This window comes from Suricata suricatta, chromosome 11 (genome assembly GCF_006229205.1).
Source record: "Suricata suricatta isolate VVHF042 chromosome 11, meerkat_22Aug2017_6uvM2_HiC, whole genome shotgun sequence".
In the NCBI taxonomy this organism is placed as follows: domain Eukaryota; kingdom Metazoa; phylum Chordata; class Mammalia; order Carnivora; family Herpestidae; genus Suricata; species Suricata suricatta.
In genome coordinates this window covers 83,176,372-83,194,590 of record NC_043710.1, presented here as the reverse complement: position 1 = coordinate 83,194,590, position 18,219 = coordinate 83,176,372, and positions in this window count along the sequence as shown.

Sequence of the window (18,219 nt, the reverse complement as noted above, 5' to 3'; positions counted from 1 at the left end):
AGAAAGGAAATAATAATGATCAGAACAGAAATAAATGAAACAAAGAAGAGAAAAACAATAGAACAGATTAAGAAAGCTAAGAGTTGGTTCTTTGAAAAGCTAAACAAAATTGGCAAACTCTTAGACTAATCAATCAATTAATTAATTAAAAGTAAGCAAGAGAGAGGGGCGCCTGGGTGGTTCAGTCAGTTAAGCACCCGACTTCAGCTCAGGTCACCATCTCACAGTTTGTGAGTTTGAGCCCCATGTGGGGCTCTGTGCTTACAGCTCAGAACCTGGTGCCTGCTTTGGATTCGTGTCTGCCTTTCTCAGTCCACCTCCCACCCTGCTCATGTGCTCTCTCTCTCTCTCTCTCTCAAAAATGAATTTAAAAACATTTAAAAAATTTAAAAAGAGAGAAATAATCGAAATCAATAAAATTGTAAATAAAACGGATACATTACAACTGATACTACAGATATTCTAACAATTATAAGAGACTACTATGAAAAATATACATCAACAAATGGAACAACCTAGAAGACATAGAAACTTTCTTACAAGCATACAACTTACCAAGCCTTAATTAGGACGAAATGGAAAATCTGAATAGGACAATTACTAGTAAAGAAATCGAATCACTAAGGAAAAATTTCCCAACAAAGAAAATTCTGGGACCAGTTGGCTTTCCTGGTAAATATTACTAAACATGTAAAGAACAATGTATAGCAAATTTTCTCAAACTTTTCCAAAAAAATTTTTTGAAGCAGAGGAAACACTCCCAAACTCATTTTACAAGGCCAAAGCTATTCTCATATCAAAACCAGGAAGGGACACTATTAGAAAAGAAAACTACAGCCAAAATCAATGTAATATTATTAAGCTATAAAAAACAAGGAAATCTTACTATTTTCAACAATGTGGATAGATCTTGAAGGTATTCTGCTAAGTAAAATAAGTCAGCCAGAGAAAGACAAATGCTGTTTGATCTCACTTATATGTGGAATCTAAAAACAACAATTTCAACAGCAACAAAAACACAAACTTCTAGAAAAAGAGATCAAACTTGTCTGATTACCAGAGGCAGAGTGGAGGGTGGAGATTGGAGGAAGATGCTCAAAAAGTACAAACTTCCAGTAACAACGATAGCTAACACTGCTGTAGGATATATAGGAAAGGTGTTAGGAGAGTACATTCTAAGGTTCTCATCACAAAGAATTATTTTCCTTTTTTTTTCTTTTTTTCTTTCATTTTTTTAATTGTATCCATATGAGAAGCTAGATGATAGCTGAATTTACTGTGGAAATCATTTCACAATATATGTAAATCAAACTATCATGCAGTATGCCTTAAACTTATGTGATGTATGTCAGATATCTCTCAGTAAATCTGGAAAAAACAAACAAATAAACAAACCAAACAGAAAAGCATAGTGTATTTATTTAATCATGCTACTTAATCCACAGCTGCATCTCAGAGATCAAGAAATGGGGGGAGGAGTTACAGAACACATAGCTTTTTTCTAGAAGAGTCTCCGCTTTTACGTATATATATTTTATCTCCCATTTAATCTCTTAAGAATACCTAAAAAGAGAATAAAAGGCACAGAATAAGGAATATAGTCAATGATATTGTAATAAGGATATATGGAGACATGGTCGCTACACTTGTGGGGAGCATAGCACCACATATAAACTTGTCAAATCACTATACTGTATGCCTGCAACTAGCATAATATTGTGTGTCAACAATGCTCACATTTAAAAAGATACCTAAAAACAAATCTCAATTAGATGGAAATTAATCAAATAATATTTACTTGAGACAATAAGGAGTTACCTGAGGAATGATGAATTGACAAAGCAATACTTCCAAAAAGAAGTGAGTTCTACCTGGACAGTACAGAAAGCCCAAGAGTCAACTTTTGGGCATTATTTTTATCTGCAATGCTTAGAGCAAGGTCCTTTAGGAATATTCCCACCAGGGAACACAATTAGAGAACAGAGCCAAATTTTGTCCCTGCAAGGTATGCTGAGAAGCTATGAAGACACTTCTCTGAAGCCCATACTATGGGTTCTACAGGAGCTTCAAGTTAGATTTTTTCCTGCTTCTGGAGAACTGACTTTAAAGTTAATAATAGTTTGCTCATCTCTCTCATTTGTACTGACTGCAAACGTTGGTAAGTGAAATGTGACTATTATATATAACTTAATGGTGTTCAAAATCCTTTCATGTATAATCATCCTTCAATATTCCTAGTACCCTCATGTGCTCACTTGGTGGGTGAGGAAATGGGCTCTGAGATGGAATGTATGTTCCTAAACTCATCCAAGCTCTTAAATAGCTAAGTGGGGGGATCTTTTTCTTTGGACTGCCTAATATCTCCTCCAATTACTTAATCAATACTTCAAGCTAGATGTCCCATGAGTACATCATGACATATATGTTCATTGCCATTTCTCTAAAGATGCTTATCGTCCTTAAATGTCCTGTCTTTAATTACCCATAACCATCAGTGAAACCTAAACCATGGAAGTCAGCCTTAATTTCTCCCTCTCCTTGATGCTATGGTCAACCAAATCATTGGTCATCATTTTTACCTGTAAGTCGTTTATGAACTTTCCTCTTCTCCAGTTTACTAAACATATCGTCTTCTACTTACATTCCTATCTATCACCAGATTTGTCCCCTCCGGTTCATCCTCCATACAGAACAATTTTTTAAATTCAGGATTTGGCCAGTTCAATTCCCACTTAAAAGCCCTCAGTGGTGGGGCACCTGAGTGACTCAGTCAGTTTAATGTCCGATTTCGGCTCAAGCCATGATCTCATGGTTTATGGGTTCAAACCCTGTATCAGGCTCTGTGCTGATAGCTCAAACCCTGGAGCCTCCTTCTGATTCCATGTCTTCCTCTCTCTCTACCCCTCCCCCTCTCATATACTGTCTGTCTCTCATAAATAAAAAAATTTTTTTAAAGCCTTTGGTGGAGGTACCTGGGTGGCTCAGTTGGTTGACTAAGGTCTGACTTCAGTTCAGGTCATTATCTCACAGTTCGTGGGTTTGAGCCCCACATCAGGCTCTGTGCTGACAGCTAGCTCAGAGCCTGGAGCTGTCTTCAGATTCTGTGTCTCCCACTCTTTCTGACCCTCCTCTGCTCACGCTGTCTCTCTCTCTCTCAAAAATAAATAAAACATTTAAAAAGAATAAAGAAAAAGCCCTTGGTGGCCCCTCAAGTCCCTCAACATTAGTTGGGAGTCTGGACTTCATACCACTCACTCCTTTTCCTCCAGATAGTGCCTAGAGGTGTGCTGAGTGGAAGATCTTAAGGCCCCAAGGTATATAGTTTGAAAATCACTGGCTTACAGAATAAAATGATTTTACCATGCAGTGAAAGCCCCATATGACCTGGCCTTAGTTTATCTCTTCAGTCTGATTATTAGTCACTTACTGTCTTTCAGTTTATACTCTACATGAAAAATCCTGAGAAAATAATAAATATTATTTTTCTATTTTTTTTTACAGATGTGACAACCAAGTCATGGTATGATTAAATAATATGCTCAAGGAGACACAGTGATCATGTGAAGTAGTGTGAGACCAGAGTCCACACTCCTATCACAACTTTACCTCTATGCCACAGATCAGACCCCTCCCTGATATTTCTGAGCAGAGCGTAGGTTGCTCTTTGTTTCAAAAGAGAGAAGATGCAGAACGTTTCATCCTTGCCTTCAAAAAATCCAAGTAGAAACACTTATGTACTCTGAAATGCAACCAAATAAAAAGTGTAATTAATACAACTATGACAAGGACAATCTATAAAATATTGACCTTATAAGATTGTGAGGATTAAATACAATAAGGTGTATGGAAGCCCTCTGTAAACTTGAAAGCAGAGAGCAGAAGCACAAATGCTCACAAAAGCCAGGTAGGTAGCCTATATGAGTTTAACTATCCAAGTGGGAACAAGGCTTACGAAAGAGTCTTGCACCATTTAAAGAGGCGGTAGCTACTCAGTTCTAACAACCTGTTGGCAGGGATTCAGAAAGTATGCCAATATTGCCAATATTTCTAATTTTTTGAAAAAAAAACTTCTGAATTTGTGACCAACCCCCAGTTATTTTTTAATCATTGTGGATCAAACGAAGTACCAGGAATCTGAGAGAGGATTTAGTCATGAGGCTGCCAATTTGCAACCTCTGTCTTGTAAAGGACTCCAGGGGTGCTGACTTTGTTTTTAAGAGCTATGGAATCTCACAGTGAAAACCACCTCAGGACAGAGGAATTTGGAGTCTAGAGAGCTGTCATCTCTAGGTGGTGTGGTTTTAGCAGGGTCCAGAAGAAGGAGACTCTCATGATTGAAGATAGGAAGCAAACATGATAGGTGGGAATCATCAAACAGGCAGAAAATTAGAAGTGTCTGAATCAATCTGTTCTTTACAGTCAAAGGACTCAATCAAGGTGGAAAACAATACAGAGGAGACTAAAATCAATGAATTCCAAATGGTTTGGTTTTTGAACCTTAGTTCCAAAAGGGAGTCACATAAAATACTGCTAATATTTTCCCTAGGCACTTTAGTTTGTTCACTCCCCCCACCCCAAAGAAAGCATAAGAAAACAAAACAAAACACTATCCCTTTACACTGAATTTTGTGCAAGACTCATAAATTGGAGCCTGTCACTCTTCTGCTTAGAACCTTTTATGACTTCCCCTACTATATTCAAGGAAATAAAAACCAAATTTGAAAATTTCAGCAGATAACCAGAAACTATAAAAAAAATTAAAAGGATAAAATAAAAATTGAAACATAAAACACAATAAACTGCCTTTCCCCCAAGTCTCTTTATTCTGTCCTCCTCATCTCAATGGATGGCAAGTCTATCCTTCTAATTGCTCAGTACAAAGAACCTAGAGTCAAGACTGACAGACTCTCCAGCCTCTCTCATATCCTACATCTAATTTGTTAGAAAATTTTGTTGGCCTTACCTATAGAATATATCCATATTCCAGCACTTCTACCATCTCCACTGCTAATACCCTCACTCTGGTCAACATCATATCTCAGCTGGATTATTGCTATGGTTTCCTGTAGCTCTCATCCTCTATCCTTGCCTTCTCTATTAGGAATTATAGGCTCCATTGCGGTATTCAAATAAATATCATTAATCCCTCAGTGACTTAACCAACAAAGTTATTTCTCACTCACTTTCACATTAAACATAGATTACTTAAAGGAAAAAATCTCTTCGCTGTAGTTTCTTACCAAACCAGACTGACAAAACATCCATCATTGCAGGTCCTGTGATGGAGAAAGAATTGCCTAGAGGCCCTTAAAAGCTTCCACCAGGAAGTGAAACACAGAACTTCTTGTCACATCTCATTGGTCAAGCTATGGCCATGCCTAACTTTAAGGGGTCAGGAAAGTGCAATTCAACAGTGTCCCAGGGAATCATAAATAATTTGTTGATAGCACTAATGACTATGGCACCCTCCTAGGATCTGTTCTCAACCTACTAGACCACATGAACATTTTAAAACATAAACCAGATGATACCACTCTTCTGTTCTCCATTTCCCTCTGTGATTACTACAAGGTGCTACATGATCTGATGTCTCCTCAGTTCTCTGGTCCCATGTGTCCTACTTCTCATTTCTTTGCTCACTCCATTCTGGTGCTACTGACCTCCTTACTTTTCCTCAAACAATCCAGGCACACTTTCATCTTTAGGCTTTTGTGCTGGCTTTCCCTCTCTGCATAGAATACTCTTCCATAGATATATGCATGACTATGACCTTCAAGTTTTTAATCTCACCTCCTTTAAGTTTTTATTCAAATGCCATCATATTAAGATTGCATACAAACATCTGTGTGTTTGACTAGATGATCCATAGCTCTAGCCACATTATCTTGAGTGATTTACTAATTTTTCAAAGTTTCTATAACCTCTCACAAAATTAAAGTTATGGTACTTACCTTGCTGTGTTATTATGAAGATTGAATGAGGAAACACACACATGGAGCTACACTTTAGTTGTTGTCAACATGATGCTCATCCTTCTTTGCCATTCCCAAACATAAAATGCACAATGTCCATTTAATAGTAATTTGCAGAATTCCATTCCATTCTTTATTGGACTGGAAGAGATCTTAAAATTATCTAGTTTAGTGTTACAAAATTATCCCCAGATCTTCATTGGTGCTAACTAAAATACAACAAAGCAAAAATAAGCCAAAACCAAAACCAAGTCCCAAAATTTTATGGCCAAGTAAGTGGGGAATGGGGAGTTTCTCCTATTATGGTTACTCTTTGGAGATTAAGAACTCACATAAGCACAGCAAAAGTTCTGGGAATCTTTACAGGAATCTGAGAGAGGATTGACACAAGAACCCTTTTTTTTCACATTAATGATTATTAACATCCTGTAAAGCTAATGTCCTGTCAAACACAACTTGGGGAAAGTTGATGTACTATAAATTTCATGTTTACCTGAAAACTGCACCATAGATCAGAGAGGTTAAGCACTCATCCCACTGTGGTACAAAGGCAAGGTGACATTCACCATGATTTGGATATAGTCCAGGGTCAGGTTTTCAATTTTGGAGATACTTCATAAGAAATAAAGGCATTAAACATGAAAAACTGTGGCTCTCGCAGTCTATTTTCATTCTCTTGCTTTGTTTTTGCTGAAAGTGATCCTCTTCCTTTTAACCTCCAGCTCCTCAATCCATTTTGAATTTCAGGGTGCACAAAATATGTAAGGAAATTTTTGAAAACTATGTCTAGGTAGAACTGTTAAATAGTATTTGTATGTGCCAATGTGTCTTGCTAGACTGCATATCTAAATCAGAGAGAAATTGTTCTATAAATAACAGTAATAATCACCCCATTGCTTTACCTTCCAGGAGAGCTCACAGACCAAAAGTTACAGGTAATCTGCCATTTCCTATCCTCTTCTTTCCCTCAAAGCCATGATCAATCCACCACATGCTCATGTATTCATCATTTTCTCATATTCTGTGCAGTGTGACAAAGTAGACATTTACAGATGAGGTGCAAGTGACTCGGGCCAGAGTTTGGACATATACTGTTGGAAACACTCTTCTTATCTGAGTATTGTGATATTTTCTTCCTCAGTGTTCCTTGGTTTATGAAAAAAGAAAAATCAGGGTGGGGTGCCTGAGTGGCTCAGTTGGTTAAGCGCCAGACTCTTGGTTTCAGCTCAGGTCATGATCTCATAGTTTGTGAGATTGACCTTTGTGTTGGACTGTTATGACAGTGAGGAGCCTGTTTAGGATTCTCTCTCTGCTTCTCTCTGTCCCTCCTGTTTGTGCTTGTTCTCTCTCTCTCTCTCTCTCTCTCAAAGTGGATAAGTAAGCATTTTTTAAAAAACTGTGTATAAGAGCTATCTCTGAAGTGATATCTACATCTATATTATTATTTTTGTCTATGAGGGTTGTCTGTTTCAGTAATGTACAGTCGACCCTTGAACAACATAGGTTTGAACTGCATGGGTCCACTTATATGTGGATATTTTTATTCAAAAATACATTGGAGAATTTTTTGAAGATTTTCAATTTGAAATAAAAAACTTGTAGACAAATAATGTAGCCTAGAAATACTGAATTTTTAAGAAGTTAGATACCATTGTAAGAATCTAGTGCAAATACATGTAACATACAAAATATGTATTGACCTACTGTTAATGTTATCAATAAAGTTTCTGATAAGCAGTAGGCTACTAGTAGTTAAGTTGGGGGGAGACAAAAGTTATTTATGAATTTTTTGCTGTGTGAGGGATCAATTTCCCTAGCTCCTATGTTGTTCAAGAGTCAACTATACTTTATTCTCCGACTTTGTGATAATAAGTGCAAAATCATGTCTCTGGTTGACACATGGTTAAGTTGTAGTTTTTCCTGTCTTCTCTGATTTTTATGAGACCTTGGTTCTCTATAGCTTGTTTATGCCTTATGATTACATTATGTGATGGACAAGGATGATATGACATGAGTAAGTTGAGGGACTGATCAGTGAAGCACCTTGCTCAAGATCAGATATCTAGACAACTCTTCTCATTTAACTCTAAATCCTAAACTGTCTTTATTCATGACTCTTGATCTAGAAAAAGTAGTGTTAAATACCCCTACCTTGTTCCTGAATGGATTCCTGCTAAGTGACTTGGGAACCACACATGGTAGAGTCCAAGGTCAGAGGCAATAAAGCTATACCTGCCCAAGATGGTAGTTCCCCAGCAAGAAGTACACTGCCAACACTGTTGTCCAGTGCTGAACAGACAGACTTTTATCAATCTATCTCCTCACCTAGGCTATCATCAGTAAGAGAAAGATTTCATATAATCATAATGTCAGTATATTTTATGTATAATATATTTCTATGCATTAATCAATAAGATATGTGTACACGTAGTAAAATATATTTCTCCCAAAATAAGAATAGCTTTTGTGTTTGTTTTCTTGATTACAAAAGCAACACTTGTCTATTGCAAACCATATGGAAAACAAGAAAACCTATAGAAAAGAAGGTGGACATCATCACCTTATTTTCCACTCTCCAAAGACAACCAACATTAACTGTTTGGTTGGTACTCTCCATTAGGGTGTGTGCTCACCCTGCTCACATGTCTGTGCATAAAACAACACAAGTTTCTCTAGCTTTGCTTTTCTGACATGATTGCTTCAGTGTCATTCACAAATACCAACAGATTAAATCAGTCTTGGGAGGTGGCACTGGAGAAAAAGAAAATCCTGTCTGCTGTGTCTGTAAAGCATTGGTACTTATCTTTTATAAGGTCTAGACTTCTTTGAGATTTTGATGAAAGCTATGAATACTTTACAGAAAAAATAATCTACCCATACACAATTTTTTTCATATAACAACAAGAAATTCATGGATTTCCTTATACCCATCTATAATTCTCCTAAAGACTTCAGGTTAGAAAGATTCCAACTGTAAAAGAAAAAAAAGATGCATTTAAACAGTTATTTTAACCTACATTTATATATTTATTTGCTTACTTATTTGCTATTTCTCTCACTATATTGTGTCACAAAAGCAGAGACAGTTTATTGTATTCAAAGATGTACATGTATTGTCTGGTAGCTAATATATGTCTCAGTTATTCATGAAATGAATTGAATAAATGAACAAATTAGTGTTTATTGGTATTCCTTCTGTTCCCAGGAGTAACTTCAGCATTTTATAAATAAGTGGACAGGCCAGAGGAGAAATAGGGTGGGAAATGCTGAATCTACCATTTTGATACAAATATAAAAAAGATAGTAGCCTATGGCCATTTGGGGGAAGAGATGGTATTTATTGTTCAACAGGAGTGGGGGGTGTGAACTGTACTTCATCTAGGTAGGGAAAGAACAGTAGTGGCCCAGGTCTCTGAAAACCCTGCCTAATGTTTAGTCACAGGAGGATCTTGTATGTACTTGGTAGAAGTTGTCTGACCCTGATCTATGATGGGAAAGCATAACCTAACATTACCCACCTTTTTCCAGGCTCTCCTTCCCATTTACATTGTTCACAATTCCACTTTTCCTTAAATTCAAGACCAGCATGCTGAAAATCCAGCTTCAGTGCCCCTCATACTCAGTCTCTTTTCTCTAAATCACTGGTGCTATCAGTTACCAGGTTTGCCTCTCAAGTGTTTCTTAGGCTTCTTTCCACTGGGCTCCTTCTTGGGAGCCTAGAATTCAGGCTTGAATATCTAATGCAGCTGGGCATCAGAGAGAAGGAAAGAAGTGCTTCATTCTACTGAGGTATTAAGCAATGTACAGAGCCAGGACGTCATCTCTTGGCCTTTGCTGCATGTCATTACCTTGTTCAGTGCACTCAGCACTAATCGCACTATAAACACAAATGTGTTTGGTGAGCTGAGCAGTGCAAAGCAATAAACTGAATGGGAAGATTAGATGACAGCCATGTGCCCGGGTGAGAGGCTCAGGCACAGGTGGGTGGGAATGAGCATGGGCTAGTGGAGTGGCACTGAGTCTGCTTACCAGATAGCAAGTGCAGCCCTTTAAGATAGGATCATAGGAATGTTCTTGCTCCTTGCCTTTTCCTCTTTCCACTTCACAGCCATTTAAAACTTCCTAGCTTCTAGCCCCAACTGTTAAAATAATAATGCCTGGAACCTAGTAGGTAATCAATAAACACATGCCAATTTAAACAGAGAAACTAATTGATTAAATTACCCCAACATCTATTGAATGCTTCTCTTCCATGTATTACGCTTGCTGCTAGAAATGAGATGAGGTTCCTAACATTGTATAGTCTAAACCAGAAAGGGAAATACACACATAATTTAAAAATGTATAATGTCATAAGAGCTAGAAGAGACTTATGTCATTGTTCTATGAAAATGCAAAGAAAAAAGTGACTCTCGTATCTTACACCTCAGGAGAACATATAAAAAGTGATATGTGAGTCTGTATTTGCTTAATCCACATTGAGGACCTATGGAATGCCAGGTGTTGTGTAAAGCATTTAAAATAAAATGGTGTAAAATCAATTTGGTCCCAAAGGAACTTGTATTTTACCCAGAGAAACAGGCAAATGAAAAGGAATTTGAGTCTAAATGCTTGCAGTAGATTGTAATATTGTTTACAATTGTGTACTCCTCCAATACTCTGTCGGAGTATTATGTATACTCATTCCCTGCCTCCCTGGGAAAGGAGTATAATTTCCTGCCTCATTGATGTTGGGGTTGACCATGTAACTTGCTCTGGTTAGTCTTGTGAGTATATATGACCCATACAATATCTTATGAAGAATTTTACATTCTGTTGATTGTTCCATTCAGCTTCTTGTTTTCCTATGCCAAATGCCCTGAGAGAGAATATCATGTCTCAGAAGAGAGCTACCCCTTAAATGGGAATCCTAGAAAGAAGATTACCTAAAACAGGCTTGAATCTGATCCACAACCTGAAGCAGAGACTCATCAGCCAGCTCTTATCTGCAAACATGCAACATGAACAACAAAGATATCTTTTTTGTTTGGCTGTAAGCTACTGAGACTTTGAAGTTGTTTGTTATGCAATGTAACCTAGTCCAACCTAATACAATGGTATAGTAGAGAGAAGTAGAGAATACAGTGAGAAAACATTCAAGATGTTCAAAAGCCAGTCTGGAGCAATGGTCAGCAAAGACTGACTAGAAGAGGCTCATCTAAGTTGAGTCCTGAGGAACGAAAATTCGGGAGGAGAAGGATGATCCAGGAAGTGGCAACACTCATGTAAGGACCCAGATGTAAGAGCTAGTGATATATTTAAGAGGATATGACAATAGTTTAGTATAGTTGAAGTTTAATTGTGAGCCTATACATGTATAAAGGAGAGTGTGTAGGGCTAGTTGGGGAACAGATTAGTGAGAGACAAGACCAGAAAAACGATCTCATGAAGACCTTTCTGTGCTATGTCAGCAATTTAGACTTCATCTTTTGGACTATAGTCATTGAAGGGACTTAGAAGGGGTAGGGAGTTGGGATAGTCACTTCATATTTGAAAGTGATCATGCTGGTTGCATCTGGAGGATTAATGAGAGAGAGGCAGTTGAAAGACTTTTGCCATACAAATGTGGGAGACAATGTAACCAGAGAGAAAGAAATACAGTCTGGAGATACTCAAGGTCAAGGGCTGGAATCAAGAAGACATGGCAATTGGAGAAGGGTAAAGTAGAGACAGGAATCCTGGGGGACTTGCAGTTTTCAGGGTAGGGGTAGTGAATGAATTCTGATGCCATTCTCTCAACTAGGGAAGTAGTACAAGGATTGGGCTTAGGTGTGGATGATAGGGAGATGAGGGTGAGATCAATTTGGGGCATCTAAGTGAATATGTCCGCTAAGCATTGGATATATGGCCTGGAGCTCAGGGAGAGATGTGGCTAGGGATAGAGATTTGGGGGTCTGAGTGGCTCAGTCAGTTAAGCTTCTAACTTCGTTCAGGTCATGATCTCATAGTTCATTAATTCAAGCCCCAATTCAGGCTCTGGGCTGATGGATCAGTCTCTATCTCTCTGTCTCTCTGTCTCAAAAGAATAAATAAACATTAAAATTTAAAAGAAGTGTGAAAAATGAAGTAGAAATGGTGTAGGAATTATTTCTTTTTGGAACCATGGCTGTGAGGCAGGAAGAGAGATAGATGGGTAGTCTTGGAAACATGTTAGTATGCTATGGGCTGAACTGTGTCCCCTAAGAATTTATATGTTGAAATACTAATTCCTAGCACCAATGAGACTGGTATCCTTATAAAAAGAGAAATTTGGACAAAGAGACATGCATGCAGAATGTCATGTAAAGATTGGAGTCATGATGCTACCATCCAAGGAACTAGTGGAATCCAGAAGAGGGGACTGGAACAGATCCTTTCTCAGTGCCTTCAAAGGGACTATGGGTCTGCTAATACCTTAAACTTGAGCTTCTAACTCCAGAACTCTGAGACAATAACTTTCTATTGTTTATACCATACACTCTATGGTACTTTCTCTTTTAAAACATTTTTAAGCTCATGTATTTTGAGAGAAAGAGAGAGTGAGCAGGGGAGAGGCAGAGAGAGGAAGAGAGAGAATCCCAAGCAGGCTCTGTGCTGACGGCATAGAGCCGCATGTGGGGCTTGAACCCATGAACTCTTAGATTATGACCTGAACCGAAACCAAGAGTCAGATATTTAACTGACTGAACCACCCAGGTGCTCCTATGGTACTTTCTTATGACAGTCCCAGAAAACTAACACAAAGGGTGAGGATGAGGTTTTGTTCTGTGATTTATTTTTTCAAATGGCAATAGGAAAGGTCTGGTAAAAAGACCAGAATTAGAAAATTCTCAGGTTCCTTTGCAATCTCTATACAGATATCCCCCTGTCAATGAAGCCTCTCTTCCCCATCTATTTAACATATCAATTTTTTCCTTCACTTTCCCCTCTTTCTTTTTCTCCATGACAAATTCACTATCAGACATACTATGTAGTAGTAACCTTGCTCACTTATTTACTATATGTCACTTCCCAATAGAATGTAAGCTCTACAAGTTCAGGGATTTTCATCTCTTCTGCTTACTATTGTGTCTCTAGAACCTAGAAGAATCCTGGCTCATAAAAGAAACTCAATAAATATTTGTTGGATGAATGAATGAGTGAATGAATTATAACTTCTTTTTCCAGTGAAATGGGAGGCAATGCCATCTGCTGAGGGAGGAGAAGAGAGCATGACAATGTTGAAAAGAGGTGTCTTAGGAATGATAGCAGTATCATGGTGAAATATTAAGGGACCACTAGCAGTTGAAGACCATGCAATTGTTTGAAAGTTGTGATTTTTTTCCAAAGGTTCTTAGCAGCCTCTGTGAGGAGAATAGGAGACACTTGAATGGATTCAGGGTTGAAGATTTTTTTCAGGTCAATGTAAAGGAAAGGAAGGAGGCATGGACATTTTGGAAACCTGGCAGAAGTATGTTTGAAGTATTAGATGATAGGTTCTTGCCCCGATAAAGAAAAGGAGAAGGCAAATGGGGAGGGGGATTTGATTGACTGGTAAGGAAGAGAAAATATCCCTTATGATGATGAAATTGAGTAACACAGTCTCCATGAGTTGCACACTCTAATGAATGGAGGTATTCCAGGAGAGCCCATATGAGAAGGAGCTGAGATGACCAGACAGGAGATGTGGCATGGGGAAGAGTCTTACATACCATATTTAGGGATTGTTATTATGGAAAAGGCTTTGGACTTGGAATCCAGAGTTAGGCTGCATTTGGACTTGGAAACTTGCTGAAATATGATCATATGTGAATTATTCTCCCTAGGTATCCATTTCTCAGTTTTAAACTAGAGATAATAATAACATCATTCTCATGGAACATTAATGAGGATTGAATGAGATAAGATATGTAAATGCAACTACTATATTTAAGAGAATAAATCAGATGACATATGATCCTGCATATTGCCTGTATAGAATGAGTGTTTAATAAATATTGGTATTCTATTTTGCTGTTTGTTTGCTCATTTTGTTTTCTTTGTAGCTTAGAAGGTTCACTTAGAATGTAGATATGGGCAGAGTACAGAAGAAATGGGAGGGTGTTGATTCATCAGAGGAAGCTTTTTTGTTTTGTTTTGTCAGATAGTTCTCCATTTGGCTTGAGCTTCGTGTCCCAGACTTTCCTAACTGGCTACTCTACCTTAGTCAAACAGTCTGTAGTCTCCTGTGCATGATCTGACCCTCTCTGGGCTTTTGCCATTTTCAGTAAATGCCAATCCTTTCTTCCAATTCCTGATTCTATGAAAGGCTGGCTTACAATTCAGTTCCTTCAGGAATTCCTCCATATTTTATCCTCTGCTACATATTTTCTTAGAGGTTGCTTTTACTCTGAAGTTGTGTTCTCCCATCTTTTCTGAGGCTGATGTCCTTGTCCAACCAGATGTCCAGGTACAGAATTCTAGGTGGGACTTCTTTGCATTTTACTATTTCCCAGCATCTCTTCTGCCTCATCTTAGCTGAGTTTTTAAAAAATACATATTAGACATGATTTCAATATTTTCCTCCAACTTGATCCTCACCCTGCTAAGAATAGTTGCAGGAGGTAATGGAGTGCCTTAGAAAAAAAAATTGTAGATGAATAAGAGGTCTTAATTTATACACACAGCTCTGGTAGTAAGGTAGAAAACAAGATAAATGGTGGAGGAGACTAAAGGGACTTGCAGAGAAGGTAGGTAACATGGAAGTCAAGATGCTTGTCTTGTCAGGAGACTGGGAGAAAAGAGAGACTCATTTGACTTCTGAGTAACTTCTTTTACTTATATGGAATCAGATATTAGGAAAAATAACTTGAGTCCTTTACAGTTATGTTTGAAAGACTGGTGGAGATTCAAATCTTACTTCTTCCATTATTGGGTATATAACTTGAACTAATTACATCATCTTTAGCTTCAATTCTTTCATGTGCAAAATAGAGAAAATAAAACTCACCACAGAGGACTTTGGTGGGGTTAACAAGAGCTCATGTATCCTAAGGACCCTCTCACAAAAGGTCCCATGTGGAAGCAAGTAAATGCTCACTAAATGGCAGTCGTGTTTGTTATTGATTTTGTCATTACTGATTTTTATGGGTGTCTGGGGTTGGAAATCTCTGAGCTTTTTTCAACAGGTGGATAACTAAGAGCTCTATAGATAGAAAATAATGTTTGTCTAATATATATTTTTTAATTTTTAAAATGTTTACTTATTTTTGAACGAGAGATAGATTGCACGTGGGAGAGGGGCAGAGAGAAAGGTAGACAAAGCATCTGAAGCAGGCTCCAGGCTCTGATCAGTCAGCACAAGGCCCAACACTGGGCTCAAACTCATCAGTTGTGATATCACGACCTGAGCAGAAGTCAAACACTTGACTGACTGAACCACTCAGGTGCCCCTGACTAATATATTATTTAGAACAGAAAATAATCTTTATAATAAAGTGACTGGAAATGACCATGCTCTAAATGAAATAAGTTTATTCATCTTTCACTTAATGGCACAGACTGTGGAGAACCTCTGGCATCCCCAACATGTGGCTCTCCCCCTGAGTCCAAGGCAGCTTCTCTAGTTCTGTCATCTTTAAAACTCAAGAGTTTTATTGCTAGAAGAGAAGAATGGATAATGGGGTAGAAGAGAGGGGAAAACAGGATGACTCTGGGCAAGGGAACTTGAGTGGGAAAAATGTCCGAGACATCCATCTAGAGGACCTGGAAAATCCTTAGCAGGGCCTGGTTAGCCCCTCATCTGACAATGCTGAATCAGATATAGCCTACTCTATGTGCCTGAGTGACAGAAAATATTAGAGCTAATGACATAGGAAGGTGATTATCACAGAAATCTCGTAAGTGGAGAATCAAGCGGTCCCAGTTAGGACCGTCATCCCTATCGGGGGACTTGATTTTAGAAATAGAATTCCTACATCTCAGGAAACCACTAAGTCCCAGGAAAACTAGATTTCATGTGGAAAAAAATTTTTTTCAGTGATGCTTTAGTTACTGGCAAGTAGGACAACCTTTCCTTCCTTTCATGTCCATGATGGCAACATGCATATGAGTTGAAATGCTATGGTCAATCTCTCATGGCAATACAGGGGTCAAAGAAAAATATTTCATTAATTGATTCAGAACTTATTATATACTGATCATATATCAAGGAATACGTTAGGCATGTAATATACAGGGACAACTAAAACATGATCCCTGATTTTTAAATGTTTACAGTTGATGTGGGGAGAGAGATCAGTAAACTGATGATTGCAATAAAATATGGTCAGTGATAAGTGCTGCAGTAGAAGGAAGCCAGGGATACTAGAAATGCAAGGGAGATGTGCCCAGCAAGGCCTGCGGAAAGTGGGGCAAGTTTCTTGGACATGATGACCCCGAGTTCTTCCTTGAAAGACAGATATTAATTTCTCAGGAAAAATTAGATGGAAAGAGAAGTGGGACAGATGTATGGAGAGGAGCAATTTGGGTAGAAAAGAAGAGGGAAGAAAGCTAGCTGTTTGATGCAAAGGACATCTGGAACATGGACTTTGGAGTTGAGATTTAAACAAAGAAATAAGTTGGTTGAATGATTACCCTCCCTTCAAAAACTCTCCACTTTCTCAACCCTTTCCTTCATCACCTCCTTTCAGCCTAGGGTGGGCTGGTTGTTAGAACTGTGTGTAGAACCTAATATGTTGCTGGAAGGTCCTCTTAAAGACATTTTCCTTAACCTATGCTTGGGTTAATGCTTAATGCTTAATGTTCTGGAAAGCAGATGGATTAAGTCAATCAGAACAGGATCACAAATCAGTCTATAAGTGTCCCAGAAGTCCTAACTCCCAGTCCTCAGTATACTTAGTCAGGAAACATGTAAATAAATATTAGAAACTATGAGCTTTCAAAGGGCAAGTGAAGCACTTAATTATCTCATTCTTCTCTTCTAGAAATATCTAGTGTTGGCTACATATCTTTTTCATACTGGGCTTTGTGAACCCGGTTTAGGGTCCAGGGAAATTATTAAGTATAGGTTCTTCATGAATGTTGTCCATGAATAATATTTAAATTATTAACTAAGATAAGCTATTAATTAAATCACAGGTTGTTATGATTGAGTCCTCCCCCCCAAAAAACTCTATTTGATACTTATAGTACCATTTGCCAAAACTTAAATTGAGTGAGTTTCTCCTCCTGAAATGAGGTCCTCTCATAGCTAAGGTTTAATCTCAGGGGTTTCTTCTGTTCCAGATACATTATTAGCAACATCAGCAAGTACTTATGAGAGAGCCACCTGGGATGAATTTCTTGGTCCTGGCACAAAGAATAAACCCCCCTGTTATGGACTGAACTGTGTCCCCCACCAAAGTTCATAGTTTAAGTTCTAATTCTGCAATGCAACTATATCTGGGATACGAACTTTAGGGAAGTTGTTAAAATTAAGTGAGATCATGAGGGTTGGGCCCTAATCCAATAGGCCTAGCATCTTTATATCAGATCTTTCCCCCTACTCTGGACCTCTAACCTCTATACACACAGAGGAAAGGGCATGTTAAAACAGAAAGAACATGGCTGTTTTCAATCCAGGAAGTGAGGAAGCGAGCTCTCATTAAAACCTGAATGCTCAAAGTCATGCCTACTGCACCTCTAAACATTTCATTAAATCCAATTATACAGCAAACACTCCCAAAATAAACTTAGATTGTATTGCAGTTTCACTTAACAGTATATAAAATGCTGTGTTGTGACAGGTGACTTTGAGTAGATAATGAAAGAAAATGCAAAATGCTAATTAAGTCATGATGTGGTTTCATCTTAGCTTGGGCAAACCATGCAGTATTTAATATATAGTAGCAGAATATCTACTATTGAAGCTTGAAAAGATGTGAGTTCTTTGTGTGCAATCTTTCATTTATGCATGTGAGAGGGTTTTCTTTGTTTAATATTTTTACATTGTAGTACTTGTTTTCCTTGTTGGGGTGTTTGCTTATTTAATACATTCCGTCAAGGACAGAAATTATTATTTTCTTTACTTTTCTTTTTTTTTCCTCTTCTTTTTTTGGTGGTGGGGGTGGTTATGTTTAAATGAAGTTGCTTTTACAACACCAAAGACTTAATCATCCATTTCCTACATAAAAGGTAGCTACTTTTTTGCATGGACCTCAAGCATATTGTAGTATAGAGGTGGAATTTAAGGAAAGGTATTAAGCAGGCTGTGTTGTAGCTTATGAACAAG